The 19,733-nt window shown below is 35.7% G+C and overlaps 1 long non-coding RNA gene across 1 annotated transcript; it reads right to left on the minus strand.

The window, feature by feature from the left end:
• Positions 1-4,239: 4,239 nt before the first annotated feature.
• On the minus strand, positions 4,240-7,060 carry LOC120580849 (uncharacterized). The gene is made up of 2 exons (XR_005646618.1): positions 5,067-7,060; positions 4,240-4,956 (listed from the first exon to the last, which is right to left on the minus strand). It is a non-coding gene; the product is annotated as an uncharacterized lncRNA (long non-coding RNA).
• Positions 7,061-19,733: the final 12,673 nt, after the last annotated feature.

The raw sequence follows: 19,733 nt of genomic DNA on the forward strand, positions 1-19,733 counted from the left end.
TTATTATTGTTTGTGAATCTCACCCCTTCTGCTTGGAATTGTTGCCCTTCGTATGGGTAACTTGCAGGTATTGAAGAATATTAGAAGTGGTGGCTCAAGTGTCTTAGGGCTCTGATACGTAACGGGATGGGATATCGTTGTCATGTTTTCATTCCTTATGTATCATTATGAACCTGTTGATATTGATTTTAATCATTAAAGATATTTTGTTGAGGCCAAGTGCCAAGGATTTATTGGAAGTTGTTTAACGTTGAAAGATATTTTCCGCTGCAAATTATTACTATTTATGAAGGATGTTTTATCAAATAGTTTATATCGTATTTAAGAAATTTTGAAAAGCGGTGTAACACCCCGTTGTTGATTTAACTCTGATTTTATTTATTAATATAATTGTTGGAAAGTCGGGGTGTTACAATTGGTATCAGAGCAGGTTGGTCCGTCCGGCCACGTAGTAGAGTCGTGTTGAGCCACGTAGTGTAGTGTGTCGACTTTAATCTATCTTTTGTTGTTCTGATTGTTGTTTGTGGTGTAGAGTTTTAAAATGGCTGGGAGAAATGATGCTGCTATTGCTGCTGCACTTGAGGCTGTAGCTCAAGCTGTAGGACAACACCCACAAGCTGGTGCTGGTAACGATGGAGTAAGAATGTTGGAAACTTTTTTGAGAAATCATCCACCAACATTCAAAGGAAGGTATGACCCTGACGGAGCCCAGAAGTGGCTCAAGGAAGTTGAAAGAATTTTTAGAGTTATGCAGTGTTCAGAGGTGCAGAAGGTGCGGTTTGGTACGCACATGTTAGCTGAAGAGGCAGATGATTGGTGGGTAAGTCTTTTACCTGTGCTTGAACAAGATGGTGCTGTGGTGACCTGGGCTGTGTTCCGGAGAGAATTCCTGAATAGGTATTTTTCGGAGGATGTCCGAGGGAAAAAGGAAATTGAATTTCTGGAGCTGAAACAGGGGGATATGTCAGTTACGGAGTATGCTGCTAAGTTTGTGGAACTTGCTAAGTTCTACCCTTATTACAGTGCAGAGACAGCGGAGTTCTCCAAGTGCATTAAGTTTGAGAATGGGTTGAGAGCTGACATTAAGAGAGCTATTGGATATCAGCAGATCAGAGTCTTTTCCGAGTTGGTGAATAGCTGCAGGATATATGAGGAGGATACCAAAGCTCACTATAAGATTAGAAATGAGCGGAGGAACAAGGGTCAACAAGGTCGTCCGAAACCCTACAGTGCTCCTGTGAACCAAGGGGAACAAAGATTGACTGATGAGAGGAGTCCTAAGAGGAGAGATGATCCTGCTAAGATTGTTTGCTACAAGTGTGGTGAGAAGGGCCACAAGAGTAATGTTTGCAATGGTGAGGAGAAGAAGTGCTTCCGATGTGGGAAGAAAGGGCATACAATAGCTGAATGCAAGCGTGGTGATATTGTTTGTTTCAATTGTGATGAGGAAGGTCATCTTAGTTCGCAGTGCAAGAAGCCTAAGAAGGGTCAGGCGAGTGGAAGAGTGTTTGCTTTAGCTGGTACTCAGACAGCGAATGAGGATCGTCTGATCTGAGGTATATTTTCGAGGACGAAAATTCTTCAAGTTGGGGAGAGTTGTAACGCCCCATTTTTATTTAATTATTTTTAGTTGATTTAAAGTCTTTTATATGATTTTTAAATGATTTACGTTGATTTTGTGGTGTGGTATATTTTATTAAATGACTATTTTATTATTTAATAGAATAAGTGAGAAATAGGATTTAATTGGAGTTTGGGGGTTATACGAGAATTAAGTAAACTTAGGGGGAGTAAAGTGAATATTGGGAGATTATATTTATTAAAGAATTAGAAAATAGAAGAGGGGGAAGCAGTTTTTACGTACAACAGAGAAAAGGGAGAAAAGTCAAGAAAAGGGAAGAGAACCAAGAAGGGCTGCGATTTCGATTATCTAAGGTAAGGGTGAGGCTAACTTACATTAATTTTAGTGTATATGATTCTGATTATGTTTTAACAAAAGTTATGAATAAATTTGGAGAATTGTGAATTAGGGTTATGATGAGAATTGATGATTAAATGATGGAATTAGGGTGAATTGATGTAGAAATGATGAACAGACCTTAAATGTTTCATATATTGATGTTTAGAATCAGTTTTAAGGTTAGAACAATGGGTTTGGGTGAATTTTTGAGAAAAACTGTAATCTGGCCGTACTGTTATTCATCGCTCGCCTCCCGAGTGATGAACCTCGCCATAGCGAGTGATGAAGATCATCGTTCGCCTCGCGAGCAGGAGTTGTTCGCCTCGCGAGTTGCATTTCGCAACTCGCCACAGCGAGCAAGTTTACTCGCCGTAGCGAGTGTGGGCAGAGAGCTTGCACAATTTCGCATTTTTGAGCTGTGAGTTTAACCTTGGATGTTTATGAGGGCCTGAACATGTACCTTAATGATTAGACAAAGTTTTAGAATGAGATTGAACTCGGGAATGAGGCAGAATGGATCCTTGAGCGTTATACCCTAACTCGCCGTGGCGAGTAGAGGCTCTCGCCTCGCGAGCTAGTGCTTGACAGACTGCCGTGTGTAGGTTTCTCGTGGTTTCGTCGCACGAGTAGTTGTGGGTTGAACCTTGGGATAACAATGAAAGATGTATAGGATATAAATGATGATATGAGAAGCTGGCTATGACGAATTGAGGTTATTAATATGATAAACTTGTATAAGTATTACTTGGATTGTGAGAAAATGTTAGACATCGTTGAATTGCATAAGATACTGTTATATCACACTGTTGTATACTATTGTGTTGCTGTTAATTGATTATGATTGTTGATGAATGTTGGCTTATACTTAACTGCATTCAATTAGAATATACCGGGTGTGTTGGTTCGGTTGTAAGTTGTGAGTTGTCGTTATAAGTAACAGAGTCATAGGTTGTTGATGTTGACCAAGTTGGGGAGTGAGTCATAGTTATTGTGCACGGTCGTTGTCGTTGCCTATGTTGTCGTTGTCGTAGTTGAGTTGTATGCTGATATACACAAGTTGAGTCCTTCATGATTGGGAAACTGTTGAGGGCTCATGCCCTGGAATCCTATGTCATTCAAACTGTTGAGGGCTCATGCCCTGGAATGCTATGTCATTCAACTGTTGAGGGCTTATGCCCTGGAATGCTTTGTCATTCAAACTGTTGAGGGCTCATGCCCTGGAATGCCTTGTCATTCAAATTGTTGGGGGCTTATGCCCCGGAATGCTTAGTCATTCAACCCGTTGAAATTAGTACCACGTTGTTGTTGTTGTAGATGTTGTTGAGAGAGTTGTTGTAGTTGATGTTGTTGAGTGTTGTTGAATGAGCTGTTGTAGTCATTGATAAATACTGATGTGTCGTTGTTGTTGATTGGATTAGTAAGTGTTATTAAAATTGAAGAAGTATGAATATTATCATTGGGTATATGTTGTTAATTATGTTATTTAATTAAGTTGATGATTTATATATATATATCTATTATTATTGTTTGTGAATCTCACCCCTTCTGCTTGGAATTGTTGCCCTTCGTATGGGTAACTTGCAGGTATTGAAGAATATTAGAAGTGGTGGCTCAAGTGTCTTAGGGCTCTGATACGTAACGGGATGGGATATCGTTGTCATGTTTTCATTCCTTATGTATCATTATGAACCTGTTGATATTGATTTTAATCATTAAAGATATTTTGTTGAGGCCAAGTGCCAAGGATTTATTGGAAGTTGTTTAACGTTGAAAGAAATTTTCCGCTGCAAATTATTACTATTTATGAAGGATGTTTTATTAAATAGTTTATATCCTATTTAAGAAATTTTGAAAAGCGGTGTAACACCCCGTTGTTGATTTAACTCTGATTTTATTTATTAATATAATTGTTGGAAAATCGGGGTGTTACAAACTGCACTAAATTGCAGATCCGACAGCAAAACCTACACTGCTCTTTATATCATCAATGATTTGAAATCAGCCCCTACCTGTTGGAATAACACCAGCCACCACTGTTGTTACACATAAACTTAGAATCAGTTCTGTCCCCATCTTCACTATTAAAGAAGATTGCAAAATCCACAAGAACAAACTAAAAAAAGACATTAAAAACTAGTTATGCATAAACTGAAACCAATACGAGACTAGCAAAATCACTTTTTCAAAAATAAATCAAAAGTTGCACTAGTAACATATCCAATAGAGTAAATAAATTTTAAGTATAATCGAAGTGATTACACAACTAATAAAGATCATAATAACGGATTCAACTAAATAATAAAAGGAATTAAAGACAGTGGCTAATGAGTTTTTTTTACCAAATTCAAAAAGCAATGAACATTCTAAATTCTACCTAGAACCATTGTTACTCAAAACAATGTCCACAAACCGCTTCCTCAATCCAGGAGTATCCATTGTGAAAAAATAGTTGCAAAGGTTATTGTCTTTGGTGATAAGCATACCAGCCATTACCACTTCTGCATCAGACAGTCCTTCAATTTATTTTAAAATAGAGACAATCTGGTTCCTCCTATCAGTTGTGTGTTTCTCGTGCACAAAACAATAAGTGAAGACTTGTTTCATATTCTCAACACCATTAGCATAAATCTCACCCAATTTGTTCAATGAATTTGACGTGCTATCAGAAGCATCATCGTTATACTTCACCCTTTTTCCCCCACGCTTTCCGATCCTATAATTAGTAGAATCACGTTGTGGCTGGTTTGTTGGATTTGAACCCGGAGCAGTAGTGTTAGTTGTGGGTGTTTCTAGCATCTGCGACTCAAAATTCTCAGCATCATCATCATCATTCAAATTAATTCATGATCTTCCCTCTTGTGTTGATTGAACATTTTCCTTCTCCATCTCAATAGTCATATCAATGATATCTTCTGTTACAGTACCAGCTGCTTTATCTTTTCCAAATACAGTATCCAAGCTATCATAGTGTGGAAATGGTTTTTCATACAAACCAACTGCGGTTGGGTGAGACTGCATTAAAGGAAAAATTGTTTAGAAATATAAATTTAATGCAAGAAAAATTATCATGAATTTATCAATTGTGGAATAGTATATCTTATATTACCTTGCACCATTAACGATAAATCTCCTTCTCTACTTTAATCATCTTTCTAGCATCATTCCACCCAAAACCACTTGCACCTGGACCCAACATATCTTTGATTGCAGAATATTATCTTTTAAGCAGTTTCACTCTTGATTCAATATGTGGGGTAGCTTTTAGTGTGCAACCTGGGAATATTTCACACTTGGGAATATCATGATGGAACAAAAGAATGTCAAATTGTGCACAGAGATATAACGTTGAACATCATACTACTTGACTTAGATTATGTACCACATCTTGCAGATTTTCACTATCAAGTTGCTAAGCTTTAATAATACAACTAGGAGCTCAGTTGTTGTATCCTATAGCTACATGGTTCTAGATACACAACCAATATAGTAAATGAATTCAAAGTATAATTGATGTCATTACACAACTAATAAATATATAGTGATTCCAAATTTGACAAATCTCACTTTCTTAGATAATATGTCACATTTGGCAACATCATCTATGGATAATATTAAGCAGTATAAAAGTTGAAAAAAGAACATGTTATATACTTCATTTTTAAAATTAGAGTTATAACACAGGCTTATTGGTTATTACTAGCACGTGCTGAAGTTTTACGAACAAAGAATTCAGCGTCATGGTTATTAGCATATTTTGGGAAAAGTTAGAAGAAGGTGGGGTAATAAAAACAAGTTGTCTCTAAACTTTTTTTTGCATTGATTCATGATTGGGAAAAAAACAAGAATTGCCAAACAGTGGAAAAAAAATATGAAACAAAACTGAGTTAAATTTCTCAAAAAAAATGAACAAAAATGGGTTGAGACAAAGCAATAAGCAACAAACAGCAGACAAAAAAACAGAGAATTGATATCAATCACCAAATCTATGTTGAGTAATGGAAGAATTATGATGAAATTAGATGGTACCTTGAATAGAAGAGTGAAATCAAAAACCCAATTGGCAAGTAGTTGATGCACACACAAAGATCATGGGTTTCTTTTTATACAGAATATCATGGGTGAAAATGTTTAGCGGGAATCAGAGAAAAAGAATAGCAGGAATGGCAAGGGTAGAAGAGGTATTTTGTTGGAGATCATGGTTTTTATTCTCTGGGAATAAAACTTTCCCATGCTATCTCAGGGGAATAAAAGACAGGAAAAATGGGTAGAACATGGGGGTGAACATGGGTAAAAGACTTTCCTGAGAAAAATGTATTCCTTGGTATATTTGTGTTATTCCCATCTACCAAACAAAGCAATATTCAATTCCAGCCTTAAATTCCTAGGAATTATTTTTGTAACCCTCAAACAAACACCCCTTTATGGGTTTTTCTAACATGTACAATGTTGCACAATTTAAGCCTTAATTATGCAACTTTTTTTTCTCCTCTCTAACGTGTGTGACTGAGAGTGTGCGATAGAATTCAGAGAGATTGACCCACCCATACCACAACACTTCACCATCTTCATATCTAAACAAAAGTCCACCATCACAACCTATATTCTGCAGATCTACAAAACCAAAACAGACATGTGCCTTCTTCCTCCTCCACGTCGACGTTCTACCACGCGGCTGAAACGTGTTGGACTGTGGACTCATGGTGATTCAGTCTCCTACTCAGCTTGCCAACGCAAACATGAAAATCTTTCTTTTATTTATTTACCGGATATCATCCTATGTCTCATTATTATTTAGTGTTAGAAAGTAAAATGTAAGAACAATGATTTATATTGAACATGTCTCATATTATCAAAGAGTGCTAGAAAACAAATACAAAATCATGATTTGTATAAATTTACATAGCATAGAAGCAATTGGACGAAGAAGTAACCATATATGTACACGCTCAAATTCCATGTTACACTCCTCATGTTATGTGTTCACAACAAAAAGAAAATCTAAAATTGGAACTAGTCTGACTTACAAAGAGAAGTTCAATTAAATAGGAATATGAATATGATTATGACTATAAAGGGTGGTTATGTTATGGACACGATAGAATATTTTATAGTATGTGAGTTATGAAGGCGTGTTACTTCGTGTGTACGAGGAAGAGAAAAACGGCATAAATGTCATATCATTGTAGTTGGTTTGGTTGGTGAGAGGGTGCAATTTGAACCAATAAAGAGAGAAAGTGGATAAATTTGAGCCCATAAACATCATATGTAAACACCATTCAGTTTCGGTCGCTATTATAAACAAAAAGTGGACTTTTACTTATGATAATGATCGAATGATATATAAATTAAACTTTTTTTTATTACTTTTAAGGAAGTGATACCAATAATAACACTTATTAAAAAAACTAAAGAGAAAAATTTACTTAAAAACAATGCATTGAATTTTTTTTACACATTGGAAACTATCTTTCTTTAAGTAAAACTTATAAATTATTCACCGGCGGAGTAGTTGATCACAACATTTTTTGTTTATGGAAAATATTAAGGAGTGCCCTCAAGACATGGTTAAGAGGAGAAATTTATAAATGATGTATTGGGAAATAGTGAAAAGTGATTGATTTAACATTTTAAAAGTTTAAAGATTGTTGAATTCAATGTAAACTTACTATTTTTAGGTTCCGTCGAAAGAGCTTACCGTTTGCTGCTTTGTTCAGCACTTGGATTTGTTACCGCGTTGACGGTCGATTCATTCACCATGTTTGCTTGCACATTTTCACTCTTCATATTTTTTTAACTTGGTTTCGCACCCGTACGCGGGTTCGCTAGGCTGCGTCTATGCAGGGCCGTCTCTGAGAATTTGGAGGCTCGGCTCTGGAAATGAAAAGAGGCCAGTGATAAAATCAAAACATAATTTTTTTTTAAAAGAGCAATGTTCTATTTATATTTTTTAAAAGATAAATACAAGGTGCCGTATATATGCGGTACACCCAGAGGTGAAAATGACTACCGTATACATGAGGAACCCCCACCTAACACCAAAATCAAGAGGAACTAATTCTAATAATCCTAAAAGAGGCCCATCCTTGTGAGGGAATGAAATAATCTTAGGGGGCCTAAGAGATATTAAGGGGGCCTAAAAAGAATCCACCATTATACTGGATATAAAAAAAAATGAGGCCCATCCTTGAGGGAGGCCCAGCTCGTTTTAGCTGTTTGCACCCCCTCAGGGACGCCCCTGCGTCTATGATTAGTGAATTTGTGTTAGAATAGATTAGGGTGAGTCCGCTTGGTTTGTTTTAACACGATGTTTCCCGTTTGGGTTAATACTGGGTCATGTTTAATGTTACTCGGTCTTTGTATCTCATTCTTTTTATTTTATATTATTTACTTTTGCTCAAGAAAAAAAAAACTAGTGTCCTAAAGCACTGGTTAGCATAATCCTTTGTTTATTTATCTGTGTACATACGGTGCGTTGTGCATTTTAATAACCTGCTATTATTTTGATTCAAGTTTATGCAATGTAGCCAAGAATATTAACCAATTATGTCCAGGTCTTGTTAATGAGTGTTTTAGAACCACTTTTTAAGAATATATAATTAAATAATTAATTTTATAAAATGTCAAATGTTTCAATTTTTACATAAACTTTCATAAAGGGTGTTTAAAGATTGTCCTCGTGAGGACTCTCATTGTTGTTGTTAGTATTTTTAACACAAGACTACATGACTATATCATTAATGTTCGAATTTGGATCATTTCTCTTGTAATCCCTAAAAAATAAAGTTCTACTATACCCCATTGACCAAAGTCCAAAGCATAAAAATTACTCCCTCCGTTTTTAAATATAAATAAAATTGATGTTTTTGGTTCATTCAATTAATGATGTATGTGGTCTATAATATGAACCACATACATCATTAATTGAATGAATCTAAAAAGTCAATTTTGTTTATATTTTGATACGGAGGGAGTATAAAAGTTACACTAAGGACAATATGTAATTAATTAGTATCTCTATGAAATAAAAGCTATTTAAAAACTATAAACCATCCATAAAAAATTAATTAGTAATCTCTATGTAGAGCACACATGGAGTTTGATGAAAAATAGAATTCCAAATATATAAATCTGCGAATTTTACTACTAAAATTCTCCCCAAAATTTCAAGTATATGGAGAGTTGCTACGATAAGATTTGTTACTCTCTCCATCTCATAATTATTGTCTCCATATCATTTTTTTATTTTCTCAAAATAATTGTCACTTTACAATACCAATACAACATTTATTATTATTTTTTCCACTATTATAACCTTATTTATTGCATTTTATCTTATACTAATTGTTAATGAGTCACGCTAACATGTGATATAAATGTACTCCCTTCCTTTGTTTCAAATTAGATGTCAGTTTTTACAATTTTTTTCGTGTCAAATTATTGTCCCTTTTACGATATCAATAAAATAATTTTTTTCCATTAACATACTCTTATTTATTGCATTTCAATCATCTATAAGTATTCCACTAACTATAATTAATAATGTATTTTAGTAAATAACGCATAATATGCAGAGAGAATATATGTCAAAGATTGCATATAGTGTAAAGTACTCATTGAGGTAAATTAATTTTCAACTTTTATGATAAATAAATAAATTGACACAATAAAATCTTCACATTGAGGTACTTAACATTTACCTTAACGACACTGACACATATGTTAATATTTTTTTTTATCTTTTTTAAAAACCAAATCTTAACGACAGTGACACATATATTAATATTTTTTTTATCTTTTTTAAAAGCCAAACAAAGATAATTCATTAAAATGGCACAGCCAAAAAAAAAAAAAGATAATCTTTTTTATCTTATTTAATTATTTCTGATTTATTAGAGTCTTTTATATGATTTTAAATGATTATTATTAATTATGTGGTGTGTTATATTTTATTAAATGATTTATTTTTAATATTTAATAGAATAAGTGAAGAAATAGGATATTTTGAAGTTTGGGGGTTATATTATAATTAATAGAATTAAGTGGGAGTTAAGTGTAATAATTTGGGGAGTTAAGTATAGGAGGGAAGTTGGAAAACTGTTTGTACGTACAACAAAGGTTTTTGGGAGAAAGAAAGAGAAACCAGGGGAAGAGCCAAGAGGGGAAGATTATAAATTTTGTAGAATTGTTCGTCTGAATTAAGGTAAGGGTGAGACTATCTTTCAACATTAATGATTATATAATTCTGATTTTGGGTTTAGAATGATTATGGTAGAAATTGGGAATTTGGGTTAGATTTTGATTCTTTGATTTTTGGATGGAAAGAGTGTAGAAATCATTGTATTAGTGTTAGATGCATTCAGGTTGTAAACAACAAATTTTTATACATCTGTAAACTGTTTTGGGGAGTGAAATTGAGAAAATTGAATTTTCTGGGAAAAACCTGCATTCTGCCCGTACAGATCTTCATCACTCGCCCCGCGAGAATGCTTGTCTCGCCTTGCGAGTGAACAACTTCATAGCTTACCTCGCGAGCAGAACCACTCGCCATGGCGAGTAAGTGAGCAAGAATCTTGATTTTTCAAATTTTTGTTATAAGGTGTAAGTTGGATAGTTTTGAGTACCTAGATGTTTTTAGAGAGGACTGGGACAATTTTTAGATTAAAAAGATGATTAGGGAGCTTAAAATTGAAGTTTTAGTGAGAAAAATGTCAAAACTCCCGAGAGCACCTTTTTCTCGTTCGCCTCGTACTCGCCATAGCGAGTAACCCATTTTCCGGAGTTCGCCATAGCGAGCAGATGTGCTCGCGAGGCGAGTAGCCTAGTATCTGAAGTTGTTTGCTATGTATTTGTATAGAGTTGATTGAACTTGGTGTAGGACCATGATTATAATTAATTATGTTATTTTTCTGGAGTTGTTGAATTATGTATGATGAATTATTGATGGTTGGTATGTATATTTATATTAAATAAATTATACATATTGTTGAATTTCATTTCAAAGATTGAAGTATCATTAATGGAATTGTTGAGGTGTAAATCATATTCATAAATATGCATTTTGAGTGGTAGTTGTTGTCGTTGTTCATGTTGAGTTGTATGTAGATATACACAAGTGGAGTTCATTGCATAAGCATATATTGGTGAGGGCTCATGCCCTGGAATGCTAGTCATTCAATTGGTTAGGGTTCATGCCCTGTGAATGCTTTAACCATTCAAACTGGAGAGGGCTCATGCCATGGAATGCTTTGTCATTCAAACGCGTAAAATGGTACCACATGCATGTGCATTGTCGCATTCTGTTGTTGAGTCTTAGTAGTGTTGTCATGTCGTCGCATGATTCGTTGTTGATGGTTGAATAGTAGTACCTGCTATTGATTGAAATTGAATATGTTGAAAATGATGTTGATCATGAAATATATATTATATTGAGGTATTGATGTTATTTTAGGGTGTTAGATTCAATTGATGAATTATATATCTATTATTGTTGTTTGTGAATCTCACCCCTTCTGCTTGGAAACGTTGCCCTTCGTATGGGTAACTTGCAGGTGAAGAAGAGTAGTAGATGTGGTGGCTCAAGTGTCTTAGACTCTGATATGTAACGGGATGGGAAATAGCTGTTTGAATTTCATTCCTTATGTATCAAATTTTGGAACAAGTTGTGGAGCCTTTTTATTGTTGTTTGAAACATATGTTGATGACTGTTTATGTTGAGGCCTTTGTGCCAGAATTTATTATTGGATAATTTATTAAGTTGATTTTAATAAATAGCATTTTATTCTATTTAGAAATTTTGAAAAGCAGTGTGACATGCCCGTTTGTTGTTGAACTCTGATTATTTTACTTAATATTTTATTGTTGGGATAACAGGGTGTTACAATTGGTATCAGAGCAGGTTGGTCCGTCCGGCCAAGTAGTAGAGTCGTGTTGAGCCACGTAGGATTGAGTGTCAACTTTAAGTTGTCTTTTGTTGTTCTGAATGTTGTTTGTTATGTAGAATTTTGAGATGGCTGGGAGAAATGATGCTGCCATTGCTGCTGCATTGCAAGCTGTTGCTGAAGCTGTAGGACAACAACCAAATGTTGGTGCTGATGCTGGTGCAATTGACGGAGTGAGGTTGTTGGAAACTTTTCTGAGAAATCATCCACCAACTTTCAAAGGTAGATATAATCCTGATGGAGCACAGAAGTGGCTCAAAGAGGTTGAGAGGATTTTCAGGGTTATGCAATGCAATGAAGTACAGAAAGTGCGCTTTGGTACGCACATGTTGGCTGAGGAGGCTGATGACTGGTGGGTAGGTGAGCTTCCTATCCTTGAGAATGGTGGAGAAGTTGTGACTTGGGCTGTGTTTAGGAGAGCATTCTTAAACAGGTACTTTCGGGAAGATGTCCGAGGTAAGAAGGAAATTGAATTTCTAGAATTGAAGCAAGGGGATATGTCTGTGACTGAGTATGCAACTAAGTTTGTGGAACTTGCAAAATTTTACCCACACTATTCTGCTGATATTAAGCGGGCTATTGGCTACTAAAAGATAAGGAATTTTTCTGAATTGGTAAGCAGCTGTAGGATTTATGAAGAGGATACAAAAGCTCATTATAAGGTGATGAGTGAGCGCAGAGTCGTCCGAAGCCGTATAGTGCTCCTGCTGACAAGGGTAAGCAGAGGCTGAATGATGAGAGGAGGCCTAGGAGGAGAGATGCTCCTACTGAGATTGTTTGTTTCAAGTGTGGTGAAAAAGGCCACAAGAGTAATGTATGTGACCGTGATGAGAAGAAGTGTTTCCGATGTGGGAAGAAAGGACACACATTGGCTGAGTGCAAGCGTGGTGATATTGTGTGCTACAATTGTGATGAAGAGGGTCATATTAGTTCTCAGTGCAGGAAACCTAAGAAGGCTCTGACAGGTGGCAAGGTGTTTGCTTTGACTGGTACGCAAACTACTAATGAGGACCGACTTATCAGAGGTATTTGTTTCTTTAATAGTACTCCTTTAATTGCTATTATAGATACTGGTGCTACTCATTGTTTGATTGTTGTTGATTGTGCATATAAGTTGGGTCTGGTTATGTCTGATATGAATAGAAAAATGGTTGTTGAAACTCCAGCTAAGGGTTCAGTAACTACTTCTCATGTTTGTTTGAGTTGTCCATTGTCTATGTTTGGTAGAGACTTTGAAGTTGATCTTGTATGTTTGTCGTTGACGGGTATGGATGTAATCTTTGGGATGAACTGGTTAGAGTATAACCGAGTTCATATTAATTGTTTTAGTAAGACGGTACATTTTTCTTCTGCTGAGGAAGAAGGTGAAGTTGAGTTGTTGACTACTAAATAGATGAAGCAGCTAGAACGTGATGAGATCTTAATGTTTTCCTTGATGGCATATTTGTCGTTGGAGAATCAAGTTGTGATTGATAGATTGCCGGTTGTGAATGAATTTCCGGAAGTTTTTCCTGATGAGATCCCTGATGTGCCACCAGAGAGGGAGGTTGAATTTGCAATTGATCTTGTTCCTAGAACGAAGCCGGTGTCGATGGCACCTTACCGTATGTCGGCGTCCGAGTTAGCGGAGTTGAAGAAATAGTTGGAGGATTTACTTTATAAGAAATTTGTAAGACCGAGTGTTTCACCGTGGGGAGCGCCGGTATTGTTGGTTAAGAAGAAGGATGGTAGCATGAGGTTGTGTATAGATTACCGTCAGTTGAATAAAGTGACGATAAAGAACATGTATCGACTTCCTAGAATTGATGATTTAATGAATCAGTTAGTGGGTGCTCGTGTGTTCAACAAAATTGATTTGAGGTCAGGTTACCATCAGATTAAAGTGAAGGATGAGGATATGCAGAAAACGGCCTTTAGGACACGATATGGACATTATGAGTATAAGGTGATGTCTTTCGATGTTACTAATGCGCTGGTGTGTTTATGGAGTATATGAACCGAATTTTTCATGCTTATCTGGATAAATTTGTGGTTGTGTTTATTTATGATATCCTAATTTATTCTAAGAATGAAGAGGAGCATGCAGAACATCTGAAGATTGTGTTGCAAGTGTTGAAAGAAAGGAAGTTGTATGTCAAGTTGTCCAAATGTGAATTCTGGTTAAGTGAAGTAAGTTTTCTTGGCCACAATATTTTTGGTAGTGGTATTGCAGTTGATCCATCAAAAGTTGATGCAGTATCACAATGGGAGACTCCGACGTCAGTTACAGAGATTAGAAGTTTCCTGGATTTGGCTGGTTATTACCGCAGATTCATAGAAGGATTTTCGAAGTTGGCACTTCCATTGACTCAGTTGACCTGTAAGGGTAAATCTTTTGTGTGGGATGCTCAATGTGAGAATAGTTTCAATGAATTGAAGCGAAGGTTGACTACTGCTCCCATTTTGATTTTACCAAAGCCAGATGAACCTTTTGTTGTTTATTGTGATGCGTCCAAGTTGGGCTTAGGTGGTGTATTGATGCAAGATGGCAAAGTGGTAGCTTATGCTTCTAGGCAGTTGAGGATTCACGAAAAGAATTATCCTACGCATGATTTGGAGTTGGCTGCGGTGGTTTTTGTTTTGAAAATTTGGAGACATTATTTGTACGGCTCTAGATTTGAGGTGTTTAGTGATCATAAGAGATTGAAATATTTATTTGATCAAAAGGAATTGAACATGAGGCAGAGAAGATGGCTTGAATTGTTGAAGGACTATGATTTTGGTTTGAATTACCATCCGGGTAAAGCTAATGTGGTTGCAGATGCTTTGAGCAGGAAGACGTTGCACATGTCTGCTATGATGGTAAAAGAGTTTGAGTTCCTTGAACAATTTAGAGACTTGAGTCTTGTTTGCGAGTTGCCACCTCAGAGTGTGCAGTTGGGTATGTTGAAGATCAATAGTGATTTCTTGAACAGTATTAGGGAAGCGCAGAAAATTGATGTCAAGTTTGTGGATTTGATGGTTGCTAGTAATCAAACTGAAGATAGTGACTTCAAGGTTGATGATCAGGGCGTGTTGAGGTTCAGAGGAATAATTTGCATTCCTGATAGTGATGAGTTGAAAAAGTTGATTTTAGAAGAAAGTCACAGAAGCAGCTTAAGTATTCACCCGGGAGCTACAAAGATGTACCATGATTTGAAGAAATTGTTTTGGTGGTCCGGTTTGAAGCGTGATGTTGCTCAGTTTGTTTATGCATGTTTGACTTGTCAAAAGTCTAAGGTTGAACATCAGAAGCCTGCAGGGTTGTTGACACCGTTAGATGTGCCAGAGTGGAAGTGGGACAGTATCTCCATGAATTTTGCGACGAGTTTACCGAATACTCCAAGAGGGCATGATGCCATTTGGGTTGTTGTCGACAGGTTGACGAAGTCGGCGCATTTTATCCCGATCAATATTAGTTTTCCGGTAGCTCAGTTGGCGGAGATTTACATTCATAGTATTGTGAAGTTGCATGGAGTTCCATCGAGTATTGTGTCGGATAGAGATCCGAGGTTCACTTCAAGGTTTTGGAAGAGTTTGCAAGATGCCTTGGGTTCAAAGTTGAGATTGAGTTCGGCTTATCATCCGCAAACAGATGGTCAGTGGGAGAGAACTATTCAGTCATTAGAGGACTTTCTAAGAGTGTGTGTACTTGAGCAAGGTGGAGCTTGGGATAGTCATTTACCGTTGATAGAGTTCACGTACAACAACAGTTACCATTCGAGTATTGGTATGGCACCGTTCGAAGCTTTGTATGGACGGAGGTGCAGGACTCCTTTGTGTTGGTTTGAGTCGGGAGAAAGTGCAGTGTTGGGACCGGATTTGGTTCATCAGACTACGGAGAAGGTCAAGTTAATAAGAGAAAAGATGAAAGCGTCGCAGAGTCGACAGAAGAGTTACCATGACAAGCGTAGAAAGGATCTTGAGTTTCAAGAAGGAGATCATGTGTTTCTGAGAGTCACTCCTATGACGGGGGTAGGACGTGCGTTGAAATCTAAGAAGTTGACTCCGAAGTTTATTGATCCGTACCAGATATCTGAGAGAGTTGGAACAGTGGCATACAGAGTGGGTTTGCCACCACATCTTTCGAATTTGCATGATGTGTTTCATGTGTCGCAACTTCGGAAGTATGTAGCGGATCCTTCGCATGTGATTCCAAGAGATGATGTACAGGTTAGAGACAACCTTACGGTTGAGACTGTACCATTGAGAATCAAAGACCGAGAGGTGAAGAAGTTGAGAGGCAAGGATATACCTCTAGTGAAGGTTGTTTGGGGAGGAGTAACTGGTGAAAGTTTGACATGGGAGCTGGAGAGTAAGATGCTGGAGTCTTATCCAGAGTTGTTTGCTTGAGGTAATATTTCGAGGACGAAATTCTCTAAGTTGGGGAGAGTTGTAACACCCTAGTTGTTATTTAATTATTTCTGATTTATTAGAGTCTTTTATATGATTTTAAATGATTATTATTAATTATGTGGTGTGTTATATTTTATTAAATGATTTATTTTTAATATTTAATAGAATAAGTGGAGAAATAAGATTATTTTGGAGTTTGGGGGTTATATTATAATTAATAGAATTAAGTGGGAGTTAAGTGTAATAATTTGGGGAGTTAAGTATAGGAGGGAAGTTGGAAAACTGTTTGTACGTACAACAGAGGTTTTTGGGAGAAAGCAAGAGAAACCAAGGGAAGAGCCAAGAGGGGAAGATTCTGAATTTTGTAGAGTTGTTCGTCTGAATTAAGGTAATGGTGAGACTATCTTTCAACATTAATGATTATATAATTTTGATTTTGGGTTTAGCATAGTTCTGGTAGAAATTGGGAATTTGGGTTAGATTTTGATTCTTTGATTTTTGGATGGAAAGAGTGTAGAAATCATTGTATTAGTGTTAGAATGCATTCAGGTTGTAAACAACAAATTTTTATACATCTGTAAACTGTTTTGGGGAGTGAAATTGAGAAAATTGGATTTTCTGGGAAAAACCTGCATTCTGCCCGTACAAATCTTCATCGCTCGCCCCGCGAGAATGCTTGTCTCGCCTCGCGAGTGAACAACTTCATAGCTCGCCTCGCGAGCAGAGCCACTCACCATGGCGAGTAAGTGAGCAAAAATCTTGATTTTTCAAATTGTTGTTATAAGGGGTAAGTTGGATAGTTTTGAGTACCTAGATGTTTTTAGAGAGAACTGAGACAATTTTTAGATTAAAAAGATGATTAGGGAGCTTAAAATTGAAGTTTTAGTGAGGAAAATGTCAAAACTCCCGAGAGCACCTTTTTCTCGTTCGCCTCGTACTCGCCATAGCGAGTAACCCATTTTCTGGAGTTCGCCATAGCGAGCAGATGTGCTCGCGAGGCGAGTAGCGTAGTACCTGAAGCTGTTTGCTATGTATTTGTATAAAGTTGATTGAACTTGGTGTAGGACCATGATTATAATTAATTATGCTATTTTTCTGGAGTTGTTGAATTATGTATGATGAATTATTGATGGTTGGTATGTATATTTATATTAAATAAATTATACATGTTGTTGAATTTCATTTCAAAGATTGAAGTATCATTAATGAAATTGTTGAGGTGTAAGTCATATTCATAAATATGCATTTTGAGTGGTAGTTGTTGTCGTTGTTCATGTTGAGTTGTATGTAGATATACACAAGTGGAGTTCATTGCATAAGCATATATTGGTGAGGGCTCATGCCCTGGAACGCCTTGTCGTTCAATTGGTGAGGGCTCATGCCCTGGAATGCTAGTCATTCAATTGGTGAGGGCTCATGCCCTGTGAATGCTTTAACCATTCAAACTGGATAGGGCTCATGCCCTGGAATGCTTTGTCATTCAAACGCGTAAAATGGTACCACATGCATGTGCATTTTCGCATTCTGTTGTTGAGTCTTAGTAGTGTTGTCATGTCGTCGCATGAGTCGTTGTTGATGGTTGAATAGTAGTACCTGCTATTGATTGATATTGAATATGTTGAAAATGATGTTGATCATGAAATATATATTATATTGAGGTATTGATGTTATTTTAGGGTGTTAGATTCAATTGATGAATTATATATCTATTATTGTTGTTTGTGAATCTCACCCCTTCTGCTTGGAAACGTTGCCCTTCGTATGGGTAACTTGCAGGTGAAGAAGAGTAGTAGATGTGGTGGCTCAAGTGTCTTAGGCTCTGATATGTAATGGGATGGGAAATAGCTGTTTGAATTTCATTCCTTATGTATCAAATTTTGGAACAAGTTGTGGAGCCTTTTTATTGTTGTTTGAAACATATGTTGATGACTGTTTATGTTGAGGCCTTTGTGCCAGAATTTATTATTGGAGAATTTATTGTTGGATGTTGATGTTATATGATTGAAAAATATTCCGCTGCAAAGTTTTGGTTAAACTATTAAGTTGATTTTAATAAATAGCATTTTATTCTATTTAGAAATTTTGAAAAGCAGTGTGACATGTCCGTTTGTTGTTGAACTCTGATTATTTTACTTAATATTTTATTGTTGGGATAACGGGGTGTTACAACCTCTACAATATTAGCCGCTTGATTGCTTTAACCTTTACTTGTAAGTATTAGAATGAAGTTTTAAAAAACGGTTCCCTTATTTTGAGAGAAATGATATTTGAACTATTTTATGATAATTTTTGTAACTACTTTCTTTAACATCTCACATTGTATTTATCCTTTCTCATTTCATTGCTTTGGTTTTTTTTCGATTCTAATTACATTTCTTTGTATATTTTTTCTATGTAACATGATTTATACCCATGTATATAGACTATTAATTCAAGTGACTATAAATATTGTATAATTTCTATTATATTACACATACTTTTAATTAAAAAAGTTTATTTTTGTTGAATAAAAGAATTGTGCTTTATTTACATAATTTTGGTGAGAGATATTACATTACATATATAATAGTTAAAAGCAAATCCATATACAATAGAGTTTTTATTGATAAATCTTTTAAAAAAAATGCATATGAAATTAAAAATTATGACATAGGTATGATGATGAAGGGTTCCTTAGTCTAACCGCTGGGACAAAGTACACAATTGTTATTTTTACGTAACATACTGTATATATAATATAACTCCGTACTTAAAAATGTGTATATTTACATATTAACAATGTTTTATTTAGGGTTTGCCCACCCTAGCCCATGAGTGGCTCTGCCACCGTTACACACCTTTACAAGTGTCACATATCCTCGGCAGCCATTGTATCTTCCGCCACCTCGACTGTAGTGTATTAGCCACTTGATTGCTTTAACCTTTACTTGTAAGTATTAGAATGAAGTTTTAAAAAACGGTTCCCTTATTTGAGAGAAATGATATTTGAACTATTTTATGATGATTTTTGTAACAACTTTCTTTAACATCTCACATTGTATTTATCCTTTCTCATTTCATTGCTTTGGTTTTTTGTCGATTCTAATTACATTTCTTTGTATATTTTGGTTGTCCAATAAATTGTTTTAAAATTCGTAACAACTTTCTTTAATATACTCACATTGTATTTCTACTTTCTCTTTTCATTGTTTTGGTTTTTGAGTCAATCCTTACATTTCTTTGTATATTTTGGTTGTCCAATAAATTATTTTAAAAAGTGATTATTCAAATAACATTTGTCTTGTTCGAATAGCTCACACCTCACTTAGTAAATTTTCATTGTAGGCTATGTAGAGTCACAGGTCACATACTCTTGCATATATTATTTTTAATATTGTTATTTTACAAAACATTCATTAATTTTTCAAATCATATTTTTCTTGTGAGAGATCTAACAAATTTTTATCTAAAATTATATTTGT

This window comes from Medicago truncatula, chromosome 6, assembly GCF_003473485.1.
Source record: "Medicago truncatula cultivar Jemalong A17 chromosome 6, MtrunA17r5.0-ANR, whole genome shotgun sequence".
NCBI classification, from domain to species: Eukaryota; Viridiplantae; Streptophyta; class Magnoliopsida; order Fabales; family Fabaceae; genus Medicago; species Medicago truncatula.